Source organism: Carassius carassius, chromosome 10 (assembly GCF_963082965.1).
Source record: "Carassius carassius chromosome 10, fCarCar2.1, whole genome shotgun sequence".
In the NCBI taxonomy this organism is placed as follows: domain Eukaryota; kingdom Metazoa; phylum Chordata; class Actinopteri; order Cypriniformes; family Cyprinidae; genus Carassius; species Carassius carassius.
Genome location: NC_081764.1, coordinates 9,368,040 through 9,386,357, shown reverse-complemented (window position 1 = coordinate 9,386,357; position 18,318 = coordinate 9,368,040).

Genomic DNA, 18,318 nt, shown 5'->3' with positions numbered 1-18,318 from the left:
ATCGCTTCCTCAGACACTATGCACGATCCAGTTTTCAGAGCTCGAGGAGCGCTTCAAAGGGTCGTCATCGAACGGCCCGTCATGACGGCTCGCTCAGCCGCCGCTGTTTCGCTAGCGGCAGAGCCCGATGCTCAATCTGTTGGCCTAATTCCTGTCGTGGACACGTTTCAGGATTACGTACAATGAGATACAACGCCTGCTATGCATATACTTCCGTGAGTCTTTCGTGCCCGGACATTTCTATGTGTGCAACAGCGTTGCAGGAAACGAACATGTTGAAACCGCTAATATTGTTTCGGGCCGCGTGGGAACGCTTGCCCGGCATTTCTCAATGGGTGTTACGCACAATTTGTCACGGATACACCATTCAGTTTCGGAAAGGCCCGCCCCCTTTCCGCGGAATTCTCTCCACGGTGATGAAACCGATGGACATGGCGGTGCTGAGACAGGAAATGTTAGCTCTACTGAGCAAAGGGGCTATAGAAGAAGTACACCCCTCTCAGATGGAGTCAGGGTTTTACAGCCGTTATTTTGTGGTACCAAAAAAGGACGGCGGATTACGACCCATTCTGGATTTACGCCGTCTAAATCTTGCACTCAGGTCGAGCAAATTCAAGATGTTGACGGTAAACTCTATTTTGTCTCAGATTCAACCAAACGACTGGTTTGTCACGATCGATCTGAAGGATGCTTATTTTCATATTCAGATCATCGAGAGACACCGGAAGTTCCTCAGATTCGCTTTGGAGGGCAAAGCGTATCAGTACCGCGTTCTTCCCTTTGGCTTAGCGCTAGCTCCCCGTACATTCTCAAAATGCATGGACGCAGCTCTGGCCCCGTTGTGGCTCCGGGGCGTCCGTGTGTTAAACTATCTGGACGACTGGCTGGTGTTAGCGCAATCTCAGACTCAAGCACACTCTCATCGAGATATTGTGCTGAATCATTTACACAGCCTGGGTTTACGCACAAATTTCCAGAAAAGTGTATTAATCCCCTCTCAACGGATTACCTTTCTGGGAATAGAATTGGACTCTCGCGCGATGACAGCAAAGCTTTCTGTCCCGCGCGCTCAGTCGATTACGTCATGCGTTCAGCACTTCAGGGCGGGTCACACAGTGACAGTGAGACTGTGCCTCAGACTACTAGGTCTAATGGCGGCGGCGCTTCCCGTGATTCATCTGGGTTTGCTTTACATGCGCCCGTTTCAGTGGTGGACGAAACGACAGAATATTTCACCCCGTTGTTCTCCGCATCGAACGATCTCGGTGACGCGGAGGTGTGTGATGTCGTTAAAACAATGGACATCAGACGAATTTCTCCTCACCGGGGTTCGGCTGGGAATTTGTGCTTCCCGAGAGACTGTCACGACAGATGCGTCTTTGACCGGGTGGGGAGCTGTTTGTCAGGGGCGCCCAGCCCACGGAGTGTGGACAGCGGCACAACGCAGCTGGCACATAAACAAATTGGAATTACTGGCGGTTTTTCTGGCTCTCCAGTATTTTTCGAGTCTACTGACCGGCCGTCATGTGCTTCTCTCAACGTGGCTCCGCGATGGCACACAGCCGTGGTTTGCGGATCTCATCAATCTGTTAGCGGCTCTCCGGTGGAGATTCCCCTCAGACGGGATTTATTATCGCAAGCACAGGGACGGATCTGGCATCCGAGGCCAGATCTGTGGAACCTGTGGGCATGGCCTCTGAGCGGAGTGAGTTGATATGTCCCGGTCTTTCTGCTGAAACTACCGAGACTATACTGAACTCTAGAGCAGTTTCTACGAGACGCTTATATGCTTTCAAGTGGAAACTGTTTATGACATGGTGTGAAACTCATGATGTGGATCCAGTTTACTGCCCTGTGGCTTCAGTACTGGAGTTTCTTCAAGACCGTTTTTCGGAGGGATTGACACCAGCCACCCTGAAGGTTTATGTGGCAGCTATCTCAGCTCACCATGAGCATATAGGTGGTGTTTCAGTGGGTCGTCATCCACTGGTTTCTCGCTTTATACAGGGTGCGCGACGGTTGAGACCTTTCCGCCCTGTGCGAGTTCCTTCATGGGATTTATCCATTGTGTTACTGGGTTTGTCAGGGCATCCGTTTGAGCCCCTGGAAACTGTATCGGATAAGCTCCTGACTCTGAAGACACTTCTTCTCATGGCTTTATCCTCCCTCAAGAGAGTTGGGGATTTACAGGCTCTCTCTGTCTCACCCTCGTGCATGGAGTTTGCACCAGGCTCTGTGAAAGTGTTGTTGCGACCTAGGCCTAATTATGTTCCTAAGGTCGCGTCTAATCCTTTTCATTTTCAGCAGGTGGTCCTGGAGGCTTTTTCTCCTGCTGCGACAGAGTCTGGAGATCTAAGTCTTTGCCCTGTGAGGGCGTTGAAGACTTATGTGGATCGCACTGCCCCATGGCGTGAGTCTGACCAGCTGTTTGTCTGTTTTTGACATAAGAATAAGGGCCATGCAGTTACGAAACAGCGCATGTCCCATTGGCTGGTGGAGGCTATTTCCTTGGCCTATGAGGCGCGCGGGCTCGCTTCGCCCTTAGGAGTAAAAGGTCATTCCACAAGAGCAGTGGCTTCTTCTCAAGCCTTTCTCAGTGGATCTTCTTTGAATGATATCTGTGCTGCGGCAGGCTGGTCCTCACCGAGCACTTTTATCAGGTCTTACAGTGTGGATGTGAGGATGGCTCCTGGCTCCCGGGTTCTCTCCGCTTGAGCAGATGCTTCCTTGGATCCAAGCTATCAGGTACGTCAGGCGTGATGGTATAGCGTTCCCATACGTGGTGACGTCACCGCAGCATCGAAGTGACCTATGAAAGGGAACATCTCGGTTACGTATGTAACCTTGGTTCCCTGAATAGGGAACGAGATGCTGCGGTTCTGGCCGTGCCATACCTTGATAGCTTTCTTCTCTTCTTCGTCATGAAATCTGAGGTAAATGGCGCGCGGCACCAGGTATATATATGCCTACGCATGCTGGGCGGTGCCACGCGCTATTTGGCCAATAGGATTGGCGGGATGGTATAGGGCTTCAGACATTTGTCACACCGAAGGTGTTCCCATACGTGGTGACGTCACCGCAGCATCTCGTTCCCTATTCAGGGAACCAAGGTTACATACGTAACCGAGATGATTTCATGTGTTGCGTTATATCTCTGTGTTGCGTGATATCTCTGCGCTGAAGTAGCAGTGCTTCGCCTGTGCTTCCCCATAATATAGTCCCAAGTCAATATCTGCCTAGGAAATCGCCTAGTGTTAATCTGGATCGCTATTTGTACTCGTTGTGAATACGCAGGCCACAAGAAGTAATTAGGTGGGGTTTTTTTAATTTTTTGATCACTTTTACTCAGGCCATGCTAGCTGGCAACAAAGGATTCCATTCATTGTGCTAAGCTAAGCTAACGCCGACCCAGTCAAACTAAAACAATGCATGCACTGACACAAAAATGCATTTGCCCATCTATCTAAATGTAGGAAATAATGTGAATAAGCCCTATTTCAAAAAACGGTGGAGTGTTCCTTTTAACTGCTTAGAAGCAGATCTTTTAGAAGTGGTGAACGCCTCACTTCTTTCTGGGACATTTCCAAACTCCTTAAAAATGCAGTTGTTAAGCCCCTCCTGAAAATGAGCAATCTTGATGACACCATTTTGAGCAATTTTAGACCAATATCTAATCTTCCTTTTATAGGTAAAATTATAGAAAAGGTCGTTTTTAATCAGCTGAACAAATACTTAAACTCAAATGGATACCTGGACAATTTTCAATCTGGTTTTCGACCGCATCACAGCACAGAGACAGCACTCATTAAGATAATAAATGATATTCGCTTAAATTGTGACTCTGGCAAAATATCTGTGCTTGTATTGCTAGATCATAACATACTACTAGAGAGATTGGAAAACTGGGTCGGGCTTTCTGGGATGGTACTCAAATGGTTCAGGTCATACTTAGAAGGGAGAGGTTATTATGTGAGTCTAGGAGAGCATAAGTCTAAGTGGACGTCCATGACATGCGGAGTCCCACAAGGGTCAATTCTTGCACCGCTCTTGTTTAGCCTGTATATGCTTCCCCTAAGTCAAATAATGAGAAAGAACCAAATTGCCTATCACAGCTATGCTGATGATACCCAGATTTACCTAGCCTTATCTCCAAATGACTACAGCCCCATTGACTCCCTCTGCCAATGCATTGATGAAATTAATAGTTGGATGTGCCAGAACTTTCTTCAGTTAAACAAGGAAAAAACTGAAGTCATTGCATTTGGAAACAAAGATGAAGTGTTCAAGGTGAATGCATACCTTAACTCTAGAGGTCAAACAACTAAAAATCAAGTCAGGAATCTTGGTGTGATTCTGGAGACAGACCTTAGTTTCAATAGTCATGTCAAAGCAGTAACTAAATCAGCATACTATCATTTAAAAAACATTGCAAGAATTAGATCTTTTGTTTCCAGCCAAGACTTGGAGAAACTTGTTCATGCCTTCATCACCAGCAGGGTGGACTATTGTAATGGGCTCCTCACCGTCCTTCCCAAAAAGACCATTAGACAGCTGCAGCTCATCCAGAACGCTGCTGCTAGGATTCTGACTAGAACCAGAAAATATGAGCATATCACACCAGTCCTCAGGTCCTTACACTGGCTTCCAGTTACATTTAGGATTGATTTTAAAATACTTTAATCGTATATAAGTCACTAAATGACCTAGGACCGAAATATATTGCAGATATGCTCACTGAATATAAACCTAACAGAGCACTCAGATCATTAGGATCAAGTCAGTTAGAAATACCAAGGGTTCACACAAAACAAGGGGAGTCCTCCTTTAGTTACTATGTCGCCCGCAGTTGGAATCAGCTTCCAGAAGAGATCAGATGTGCTAAAACACTGGTCACATTTAAATCTAGACTTAAAACTCATCTGTTTAGCTGTGCATTTATTGAATGAGCACTGTGCAATGTCCAAACTGATTGCAATATATATTTTCACTGTTTTTTTTTATTTAATTTTACGTAAAATCATTTTCTAACTGTTTTAAATTCATTTTAAATAAGTACAGTTTTAATAATTTTAAAAGTTTTAAAATTGATTATTTTATTCTTGTTATTATTTTTCTTCATTACTATTTTACTTTCTTTTATGTAAAGCACTTTGAATTACCATTGTGTACGAAATGTGCTATATAAATAAACTTGCCTTGCCTTGCCTTGCCTTAATTTAGATTTTCTTTTTATTTCTTATATCTTGAGATGTTTTAAGTTTAAATTTCACCTCAGTGAAACACTTTAAGCACCAAAACTTTTTCAGTAAGTTACCTTTCTTGTAGAATTGTGCTTCAAATAAAGAACATTATGTTGACCAGATTGTTAATTAATCTTTTAGGCTACAAGTCAATACTGTTTATATGGACAGCGATTTAAAAAAAGTGGACTTGTAAGAAAAAAGTTAGGCGCACTAGTGTAACAAGTGAAAAAAATTAGCCAAGAACCCTGTTGTTTTATTCTACTTCATGAGACCTTTCAGATGACATATGACACATGAATATCCGAGTTGTGTGATAATTTTATAAATATTAGAGTACACGGCAAAATGATTATTATTATTTTTCTCAGCAAATAACTTGGCAATATTTTGGAGTTGATCAACATGCTATATGCATTGTAATGCTCAGACTCTAAGCTTTCAAATGATATCTATTTTTTCTTGATTTTAATTCAGCAGTTTGAAAAATATGATTAGTAATAATGATGCGATGTGGGGTTGGGGGGGGTTCACGGTGGTATGGTGGTAGCAGTAGAATACTTCTGTTGTCCTGACCCTGTTGTCAATGTGTTGTGGCAATGTATTGTCTGCTAGATGTGATGTGTTGTGTTGTGTAATGTGGTCGGGATTGTGTAAAATGTTAATGTTAGTGTTTATAAGGTATTTGTTGCATGATTGTGTAGTTTACACTACGTAGTTTATATTTGGTATATGTTTTTAGAAAGGCCTGACCAGGGACTGGGGTTGCAAATTAGCCTATTGGCTAGAAACCTTTTATGTAACACATTTACACATTTTGTTATGGCTTTGTCTATGATAATTATGTATGTAACAATGTGCGCTGCATTGTCCCTGATAAATAAACTAATAAATTTAAAAAAATTGTCTGATTAGTGCATAATCACAAAACAAAAAGTGCAGAATTTGCTGAACAAAAAGAGGTTTCAATAAGTGCCACCTGCTGGTGATAGCTGTAAATGTAAGCACAATAAAAGCTGTTGATTACTCAGATGATTGTTTTCTAAAGACAGATATTGATTTCAATGGTTTGTATCTTAAACCTGAATTGATTGCTTACCTCCATTGTAACTATTTTCCCCACACAAATGTTAATGCTTGATGCTAACTTAAGTCTTATACTATCACAAAAACATTTGAAACAGATACACTTTTTAACTAACCTTATTTATGTCCTGAGATATTGAATATCAAATAAGACGGATATAAATAATTTCTCTTGAACACTAAATTTTTTTCTTACATTTTTATCAGTTATTTCTCAGTAGGAGAATGTCCAAATATATATAGTTTTTTTTACTGAAAGTCAGAGTTGAGCAGTAAGTAGTTACTAGTAATTTAGTTATTTTAATTATATTACTTTTGCATCAACTAGTAGTGTAACTTATTACTAATTATATTTCAGTAATAATTTTACAGTTACCATCCATAAAACAGATTTGTTGCTTTACTTCTAACCCTTTAAGAGTGACCACTATTAAAGCTAAAATATCCACTAATGTGTTTATTTACAAAAAGGCATGAGTGGTAAAAAATAAATTTTTCATATAACTGAAACTTAAATATATTATTTCTATAGGCTATATAAAAAAAGAAAAGAAAAAAAGACTAATTAATAAGGCTGAATAAGCTGATCTATAGCATGTTAAATGGTGGTTGCCTGTCTATGAATGGTACACCCCTCTAAGCTCACAGAAGTGGTTTGACCCAAGTCCTCAGCAGCCAATGACATTGACCCGTTCAAACTGATTTTTAACGCGTACTTCACGTGTATTTAACGTGTATTTAACACGTGAAATACACGTTAAATACGCGCTGATTTTTAACACGTAAACAACACGTATTTAACGCGTTAAATACGTGTTGTTTACGTGTGAAATACACGTATTTAACGTGTTGTTGACGCGTTAAAATTCACGTGAATTTGAGCCTCTTGGCCTTCCATAGGTGCTGCATGGGGTGAGTTGGGGTGTGCATTAAGGCCCTTTGGCTTGCAGGCTAGGATTGATAATATAATGGTGATTGAAAATGGAGCAGGACTTACCAAACAAAGATCGGCAGAGTGCCAACTCTTTAAAGGGACGTTTTTGTTTGGTAGGCTCCTTGTTCTTTTTTCCAGCCCAGTTCAGTCTTGAAGCCAGATCATTCGACAACTGGTGTGCCATCATACGGCGGACCCTCACCTCTAGGGTAGTCCCTCCAATGGTGGCGAGATGAGCAGTCTGGCAAAGTATTACAAATTTGCAGCGTTAAAGGGATACTCCACTTTTTTAGGCTCATTTTACAACTCCCCCAAAGTTAAACAGTTGAGTTTTATCGTTTTCGAATCCATTCAGCGGATCTCTTAATCCTTCTTTAGAAGAATGTCAGTAACCAGACAGTTTCTGGTACCATTGACTTCCATAGTATACATTTTTTCCTACTATGGAAGTCAATGGGACCAAAAACTGTCTGGTTACTGACATTCTTCTTCTTCCTCACCAATCTCGTATATTTTAGCAGTAAACGCAATGTATTTGTCCCTTAATGTCTGTCCCTCCCCTGCCAAAGCGTACTCTCCCGTCATCTACAGACTGTAGCTGGATGGTTAAAGCATGCAAAAATAAGGCATCAGGAGACCAAAAAGTATTTGTTGATCACGGCAAATATTTATTGCCATTACAGTCAACAGCTCATAATATCTCAGATGTAGGCTAATGCACAATCTGCTTATGACTCCCTTTCTTATAGTCATGTAGCACAGCCATAGGAAATGAATGGTGTGGGCATTCAACAGTGCAAAGCTAGCTACAGTGACCTTATGTAACTCCCGAGTAAAAACAGCTCAAGGTCTTGGATTTCTTGATTCCGCTTTGGTGAAACACCCCTCTATACAGTGCTTCAAGATCGAACATAATTTTCAGCCAATTTGGTCTGTGCAGAATTATTATTTTTTTCAGTCTGAATGTAACTTGGATTGATAAAGGCATACTGAAAAAACAGCAGTTTTAAGGAGATATTGAAATGTGAAATGTGAAATTAACCCATGAGTCTACTGTCATAAAGGTCAGGCAGTTTAAGGAAGTTGTGCATATCAGTGAAGTTTTCTGACAGAATAATGATGTAACTAAAACTACCATTGCCTGTCGGTTTGTGCCATTTAACAGTGTCTCTTCTGCATAGTCCAGGGCCTCCATGGTGTGGAAGGGCAGCTCCAAGGGCTCCGACAGTGGCTGTACCACAGACTCCAATTGTCCACACCTGCAGGACTGGCGGAATTGCCTAAACTCCTCTCACAGGTCCTTCACCTCCTTGGACAGCTATTGCAAGTGGTGCAAGTTGTTTGCAGAAATAAAATAAAATGAAATAAAAAATGTTGTTTTGCTTACTTTGTGTGCAATAGTGTTCTGTAAAAGAACTGAAAAGTCGAAAATCTCTGTTAAAAACAGCAATTAAAATTCACAATCATACAGTGTAACTGTACTTTATACATATGTACTCAGGTAACCAATCTGTTATTAAAAATATAAAAACAAAGAAAGTTTCATATAAACAACATAATATACAAATTAAATATACAGTGGTTTATTTTTTTCAGCTACAGTTGATGTAATAGTAGCATTCAAGAAATAAATGTAAAATATAAAAAACGAAATAAACTTTAATGTAGGCCTATAAAATATACAATTCTCATTAAAGCTTATGAATTACGCCTCATTAACAGCACTCCCCCGCACCCTCAGATCACCATAAATGTTAAAGGGATTTTAATGCTAAAATATCCTATTTTTTATGATGCACTTTCTTCCTATAGTGAATATCAAGCTACAATATATCTGTTTGTCAGCTCAAATGTTTCAGTGATCGAACTTTTGCCTAGCATGTCAGAGGTCCGGGTTTGGGTTTTAACCATAGACTGTATAAAAACATGGACGTAGTGTCCGTGACGTCACCCGTAGACTCCTGAAGTGTGTTTTTGAAGCCTAAAGTGTGTAGAGCGGGCCGTCGCCATCTTGGCAGCGCGTCACCGCGCGACTCTCCCGGACAATCAAAAATGGGCAAAAAGGCGGGAGCTAGTTGCTGTAGCCACACCCACCTAGCACGACGGCAGTGTCAGCAGCGGCAATCCACCTGTTACTCAAGTGGCTACGCCCTTAATTATGCAGAACTTCAAGTCTTAATATAATTTAAACGGATGAGTTATAAAAAAATTCACCCCCCTCACAGTTGTCATGAAGGGCAAAATTAGCTATTTAGACCAAAATCATTTTTTGAACCAGGCTGTAAACATGTTTTTTCCTGCTGTAAAGTTTGGCATTTTAACATGGGGAGTCTATGGAACTGACTCCCTTTTGCAGCCAGCCTCAAGCGGCCAGTCGATGAATTGCAGTTTTAGTCACTTCCTTATTGGCCTCACGAGAGAGAGCGGGAGGTTGGCGCTCGGTTTTAACCCACACTCGTATGTTTTTTTTAATTTATTTATCAAAACTGATTATGTTTATCAGTTGTTGTATATCAGACAGGGATACGTTTGTGTATATTTATGTTTAGTAATTTCACCGGAACGAATAGACCGTCTCCACAACGGATTGAAGCGCGTGTCCGAGTGCAGACCTGATACAGTGCAGACTGTACACAGCATCCGGGCCACTGATCGCAGCGACAACAAACACTTTGATCACTTGATAAAAAATAATAAAAAATAAAACATTTCAACTCTAGATCGCCTCTTATTAAATTAAACTTATTGTACTAACGTACAATTGATGCTCAGCTAAATAACTGGAGATGTTATATTTATTTGTATTGGTACATTCGTGCTGCAAGATGTTTCTATTATGAAGTACCGGTATGTGGGCTATGCCAAAAATCAATTTCAGTGACTGCAGCACTGCGTCGGTTACTACACTAACCATCAAGTTAAAAATCAGCCTAGTATTTGATTTGGTACAATTTATTAATATCGAACATTAAGCAAGCTTACCTGTACGCTTGTGCCAAGGGTCCAGAAATGAGCTGTTTCCGGTGCAGTACGTTGGGTATACTACCCGTTGATCTCCCGGTCAACCAAAAATCGATGGATTTTCAATCATATTTCCCGGTCAACTATATTTCGATGCATTTTCAATCATATTTCCCGGTCAACTATATTTCGATGACTTTTCAACAACCGCGTCGTTTCTCTGTCCACTATAAATCAATGACTTTTCAAAACATTCAGGGATCACCCGGTAACCAAATATCAATGCTTAATCAATCATAAAGATAACTATAGATCAATGTTGTTCCAATATTGTTGCCATCAACATTAATAACATCAGGTTTTCATCGATATTGTAATGGTGATTCAACATTTATTTTGCATTGAAATTTCAATATCAACCATAATGATGATTCAGATGGAAAAACAATGTTTATTCAATGTTGGCTTGCTGTCTGGGTACGCATTATGGACTGAACGGTTCAATACGCGTATTAGTATTGAACCGTTCGGTACGAGGCTTTCGGTTCGGTACGCGGTATTTTACGGTTCGTTGGACTAATTAATTATATTTGGAAAATAAAAAAAATTGTGAAATATAATGATATGCGTTCAACAAGGTAGCCCGATAACCCAAATGACGTAACAGGCAACGCCCCTGACACCCCCGAAGAAGAAAAAAACACCAACTTATATGTTTATGTTAGGCTACTCAGTCAGGCGCTCGCTCACTCAGTACGCGCTGAAGGCTCGTTGCAAAATGGCCAATGCGTTTAACAGACCAGAAATAGAAGATCCTCCAATAACCAACAGGTCTGGTGTTTGAGTGCACTTTGGATTCCCTGTAAGCTATAATGGTGATGGAAAGAGAGTGGTGGATAAAAAAACAACGATATGTCGCATCTAGGGTAGCCTACACCAGCGGGAATACAAAAAAAAAAAAAAAACACCAGCGGGAATACTTGAAACATGTCAACTCATTTATGCCGACATCACCTTAGTGTGTCAGTATCTGGGAAAAGACGGAAAAAAGGAGAAACATACACGCGTGAAAACTATCCCCGCAGCATTTAGACAGACATTTCCAATGGATTCAAACAGGGCAAAAGACATCACCACGGCGTTTGGTAGGCTGCTTTGTTCAAAAAAACATAAGCCCTATAGAGAACCAATTGAGTAAAAACACAGTCAATATAAAGAGTTATAGAGTTCCATATAAAAAGTTACATCTTTGTATTTGTTCATAACTAATATAACATTTTCATTTTTTTTTTTATAAGGAGCTGTTTTAAAGAAAACACCATAGAAGATGGGTAAAGAATAGCTCCATCATTTTTCAATGTAAAAAAAAAAATACGTTGTTAGTTTTAATAAATAAAACATTTTTTAAAAATCAAGGAAATTTATCTGCCAATTTTTTCTTTTTGCTGTATATAAAATGTACCGAACCGAACCGAACCGTGACACCAGTGTATTGTATCGAACCGAACCGTGAATTTTGTGAACCGTTACACCCCTAATATATATATATATATATATATATATATGTATATATATATATATATATATATATATATTTATATAAATGTTTTCACTGAGTTTCGGTTAATTTTTGTACTCCTATTAAAGACAACACGGCAGAACGAGCAACTGTTTTGTTGATATTGTGTGTGCAGTTACGAATAATGTATTACTCTTACCTTTATGAGCAAAAATGAGGCATATCCACGGAAAAAAATGCAAGTGATCATGCTGCCGTCTCCCTGTCCTGAAGCATCTCCTCACAAACTATTGGATATAGCTTACATTTATCTGGGTCTAACGTTTAAACATTGTCATATGCTTCAACTGTTTTATATCTATAGATTTTATTTTAGGTAAGTCGTGATGATTTGAGAAGGCTAAATTGATCAAACATTGGCTCACTGTCTGCCGCTGGCAGCTTGGTCGTTACTTAAAAAAACCTAAAACTTATATTTAACAAACATAAAATGCTCCAAACGCTTTTCTAACTTAACTTAATAAAATATATTATATTAACAAAATATAATCACTTTGCTATTACATACAAAACTGAACTATTTTAATAGCTGATCCAATAAGTACAAGCTGTTTAGGGACTGTTCACCTGTTCAAATCAGACAGGTTTGTCTGATTTGTCCCATTTTTTCAGACACAGTGAAGATCTGATAAGAATCAGTGTAGAGGGCCAAGTCTGGAAGATTTTGATGCTAGAGAGAGTGTGAACAGCTGGATAAGCCAAGGCCAAAGATCAAGAAGGCCAAACTACAGGAGTTGGCCATCCGAGGGGCATGTGACTGCAGTGGAGGATAGTCCATAAGACATTGAGCCATGAGATGTTCAGTTTGAAGCCCTTAAAACCCTTAATTTAGATTTTCTTTTTATTTCATATATCTTGAGATGTTTTAAGTTTAAATTTCACCTCAGTGAAACACTTTAAGCACCAAAACTTTTTCAGTAAGTTACCTTTCTTGTAGAATTGTGCTTCAAATAAAGAACATTATGTTGACCAGATTGTTAGTTAATCTTTTAGGCTACAAGTCAATACTGTTTATATGGACAGCGATTTAAAAAAAAGTGGACTTGTAAGAAAGAAATTAGGCGCACTAGTGTCACAAGTGCAAAAAATTAGCCTAGAACCCTGTTGTTTTATTCTACTTCATGAGACCTTTCAGATGACATATGGCACATGAGTATCCGAGTTGTGTGATATTTTTATAAATATTAGAGTACATGGCAAAATGATTATTATTATTTTTCTCAGCAAATAACTTGGCACTATTTTTGAGTTGATCAACATGCTATATGCATTGTAATGCTCAGACTCTAAGCTTTCAAATGATATCTATTTTTTCTTGATTTTAATTCAGCAGTTTGAAAAATATGATTAGTAATATGGATGCGATGGGGGGTTGGGGGGGGTTCACGGTGGTATGGTGGTAGCAGTAGAATACTTCTGTTGTCCTGACCCTAGTACAAGCTCTCATTTTAATCCTGAAAGTCTTAAATGCTTATGTCTTATAACATCACCTGTGTACCTAATTACTGATTGTCTGATGAGTGCATAATCACAAAACAAAAAGTGCAAAATTGCTGAACAAAAAGAGGTTTCAATAAGTGCCACCTGCTGGCGATAGCTGTAAATGTAAGCACAATAAAAGCTGTTTATTACTAAGATGATTGTTTTCTAAAGACAGATATTGATTTCAATGGTTTGTATCTTAAACCTGAATTGATTGCTTACCTCCATTGTAACTATTTCCCCCACACAAATTTTAATGCTTGATGCTAACTTAAGTCTTAAACTATCACCAAAACATTTGAAACAGATACACTTTAACTAACCTTATTTATGTCCTGAGATATTGAATATCAAATAAGACGGATATAAATAATTTCTTTTGAACACTAAATTTTTTTCTTACATTTTTATCAGTTATTTCTCAGCAGGAGAATGTCCAAATATATATAGTTTTTTTTACTGAAAGTCAGAGTTGAGCAGTAAGTAGTTACTAGTAATTTAGTTATTTTAATTATATTACTTTTGCATTAACTAGTAGTGTAACTAATTACTAATTATATTTCAGTAATAATTTTACAGTTACCATCCATGTAACAGATTTGTTGCTTTACTTCTAACCCTTTAAGAGTGACCAATATTAAAGCTAAAATATCCACTAATGTGTTTATTTACAAAAAGGCATGAGTGGTAAAAAATAAATTTTTCATAAAACTGAAACTTAAATATAGTATTTCTATAGGCTATATAAAAAAAGACTAAATAATAAGGCAAGGCAACTGCCTAAATAATAAGGCTGAATAAGCTGATCTATAGCATGTTAAATGGTGATTGCCTGTCTATGAATGGTACACCCCTCTAAGCTCACAGAAGTGGTTTGACCCTAGTCCTCAGCAGCCAATGACATTGACCCGTTCAAACTGATTTTTAACGCGTACTTCACGTGTATTTAACGTGTATTTAACACGTGAAATACACGTTAAATACGCGCTGATTTTTAACGCGTAAACAACACGTATTTAACGCGTTAAATACGTGTTGTTTACGTGTGAAATACACGTATTTAACGTGTTGTTGATGCGTTATAATTCACGTGAATTTGACCCTCTTGGCCTTCCATAGTGAAACGATCACTTAGCATAGTAACAATTGAAAAATGTGTTCAAGTAGATCAACGCGGCGCTGCGCTGGAACAGATGTCAGTTTTGAAAATTAGCTTTCCCAAATGTGTCAAATATCACAAGGGCAAAAAGTGCTGGTATAATCGAAGACGAACCGTTAACTGCCTCAAAAACGACAACAAAACCCCTTCACTGACAATAAATATATGAATATTTGTTGAAATGTGTGTGTATACGTATATAGATTTAATAAATAATGTGCTAGCGTGAATATTATATGCAAAAGAACACAAAGAGCTCATGGAAATTAGTATTCCCTTGTTCTAGCTGTGTAAGAGCACCAAGGAAACGTGCAAACATGCAGAATGTAGCCTACAGACCATGAGCACGACTCCCTCAGTAGGCTATCTTCATGTGTTTCATAGACTGTTTCTGTGACAGATGCAGTATGTTTTTACTTGTACAGTAGTGGCCAAAAGTTTTGAGAATTACATAAATATTGGAAATTGGAAAAGTTGCTGCTTAAGTTTTTATAATAGCAATTTGCATATACTACAGAATGTTAGGAAGAGTGATCATCAGAAGAATTGCATAGTCCTTCTTTGCCATGAAAATTAACTTAATCCCAAAAAAACATTTCCACTGCATTTCATTGCTGTCATTAAAGGAGCTGCTGAGATCATTTCAGTAATCGTCTTGTTAACTCAGGTGAGAATGTTGACGAGCACAAGGCTGGAGATCATTATGTCAGGCTGATTGGGTCAGAATGGCAGACTTGACATGTTAAAAGGAGGGTGATGCTTGAAATCATTGTTCTTCCATTGTTAACCATGGTGAACTGCAAAGAAACACGTGCAGCCATCATTGCGTTGCATAAAAATGGCTTCACAGGCAAGGATATTGTGGCTACTAAGATTGCACTTAAATCAACAATTTATAGGATCATCAAGAACTTCAAGGAAAGAGGTTCAATTCTTGTAAAGAATGCTTCAGGGCGTCCAAGAAAGTCTAGCAAGCGCCAGGATCGTCTACTAAAGAGGATTCAGCTGCGGGATCGGAGTGCCACCAGTGCAGAGCTTGCTCAGGAATGGCAGCAGGCAGGTGTGAGCGCATCTGCACTTACAGTGAGGCGAAGACTTTTGGAAGATGGCCTGGTGTCAAGAAGGGCAGCAAAGAAGCCACTTCTCTCCAAAAAAAAACCATCAGGGACAGATTGATCTTCTGCAGAAAGTATAATGAATGGACTGCTGAGGACTGGGGCAAAGTCATATTCTCAACAGTAAAGCATCCTGACACCATTCATGTGTGGGGTTGCTTCTCATCCAAGGGAGTGGGCTCACTCACAATTCTGCCCAAAAACACAGCCATGAATAAAGAATGGCACCAAAACACCCTCCAACAGCAACTTCTTCCAACAACAGTTTGGTGAAGAACAATGCATTTTCCAGCACGATGGAGCACCGTGCCATAAGGCAAAAGTGATAACTAAGTGGCTCGGGGACCAGAATGTTGAAATTTTGGGTCCATGGCCTGGAAACTCCCCAGATCTTAATCCCATTGAGAACTTGTGGTCAATCCTCACAAACAAAAACAAAAACCCACTAATTCTGACGAACTCCAAGAAGTGATTATGAACGAATTGTCACAGTGTCTGGGTTGTGTTCCCTGGGTTTCCACTAGGTGTCCTCCTTTCTCACGGTGTCTTTCTCCTTATCACTTCCTGTTCCCTTATTTGGTCACCTTCCTCTTGTTTAGTAATTGATTGTTCCCCACCTGTCTCCTGTTCCCTCATTATCCTTCTGTGTATTTATACCCGGTCTGTCTGAGTCTGTGTTACGGAGTCCTTGTTTAAATGTTTGAAAGTTTATTCATGTCCGTCACTTCTTGCCTTGCTTTGCCTTGTCTTCGTGTCTTGTTTATGTTGGATATTCTGGTTTTGACCCTGCCATGACTGTTTACCCCTTTGGATTACCCTTTAATAAATGACTTACCTGCAATTGGTTCTATCTCCGTGCCTCATTGGATCCCTGCCGTGACACGAATGGGTTGCTATCAGTCAGGATTTGGCCCAGAAGTTGTTTGAGAGCATGCCCAGTCGAATTGCAGAGGTCCTGAAAAAGAAGGGCCAACACTGCAAATACTGACTCTTTGCATAAATGTCATGTAATTGTCGATAAAAGCCTTTGAAACGTATGAAGTGCTTGTAATTATATTTCAGTACATCACAGAAACAAAGATCTAAAAGCAGTTTAGCAGCAAACTTTTTGAAAACTAATATTTATGTAATTCTCAAAACTTTTGGCCACGACTGTAGACGTGATGTAATGTGCACACTAGCTATTAGAAATGTGCAGTGCTTTATTGTAATTCATTCAAAACACTATTTTATTAAGATGTTCATATAAGATATTTGTTAAGTTCATTATTTTAGAGTGGTTATGTGAACTCCTCTGTCGTAGAAACTGATTTATTAATGCCATTTTTACTCTTAAAATGGAATTGCAGTACAGTGTTATATAAAAGTAAGAAATTAATTAAATGTAAAAAAAAAAAAAATCCAATGTAATTTTTATTGCAAATTAGAATTTATTATGAATTTTGTTGTGGTCAAATATTTTAAGAAAGAAAGAAAGAAAGAAAAGCAAGCTTAATAAATAAAAACCAAATGGCTTTATACAGTATTATGTTATGTGTTTATTTTGTGAAAGCAATTTCAAATTCAACCAATCTCAGAAACACAAGATTGAAAAATGAAAAAATGAAAATGTGTGTTGTGTATGCATTATGTACTACTCGCATAAAGATGTTTTTAGCACAATTATTATTTATTATTCGAACTCCTCAAAATGGTTTATGCAAAACATTAAAAATATAAATATTTAAGAATGTTAAAATATTAAAAAATGTTGAACATGTATTCTGTATATTAGCTATATATCTGCATAGTTTTATATTTTTGTGAACATAAATTTAGTGAATTTATGCAGCTGTTAAACTTGCAACTATAAAATCCTAACAGTAATCTTTTTATAACAGATGAGAATATTGAGAGCTAATTGGGCTGGTATTATCTCAGCTGAGCATGTGTGTCTTTTTTTGATTAGAGAGTGCAATCTTTTTCCACAAACATATACTTTTCAATGTATTCCCACAGCTGGTCCCAGAACAAGCCAGGGCACGAGCAGCCTTCTTGTTCTCCACCATCTCAAATATGCCAGAATAATGATAAGAAAGTATGACTTCCTGCTTGAACTGTCTGATTTAAACCAAATTAATCTTCAGTAAGTAAACCTTATAGTTCATAACTTAGTTACCTTACTGTTCGTATTAGTAAGTTATTTAATAAATAATACATTTTTTTATTCTTCCAAAATGCTTTGTTTAATGTATGTAGATGAATAATTTAAATGAGATTTAAAGATTTTTTGCAAGTTTAAATTAAATGGCATTGCATAATTCTTAAGGACCCACCATGACAGAAAACAACTTCATTGAACGAGTCAATCTTTTGTTCGTTATCTGGCTCGGCTCGGTTCATCTTCAGTTCTCTCTTCACAGCAGTTTAGTCAGTGTACTGTTTGAGTAAATGAATTACTCCAGGATATTGGTTTGTTTGAACTCAGAGGGAGTGTCAGCCACATTAAAAAAGTTAACAACTTAGGTCATTTGTGGATTAATGCGTATTGGAGATGAGAACCTATTCAAACGATTCAGTTCGATTTGGTGAACTGGTTCAAGAAGATCCGGTTACATCGAGTGATTCATTCGCGAACCGGATATCATTGAACTGTTGTGTTTTGAACTCTCTCACAACAGACACGGAAGAGAAGACAATGCTGAGTAAAGTCGTAGTTTTTGCTATTTTTGTACCAAAATGTATTTTCGATGCTTCAAAAAATTCTAACTGACCCTCTGATG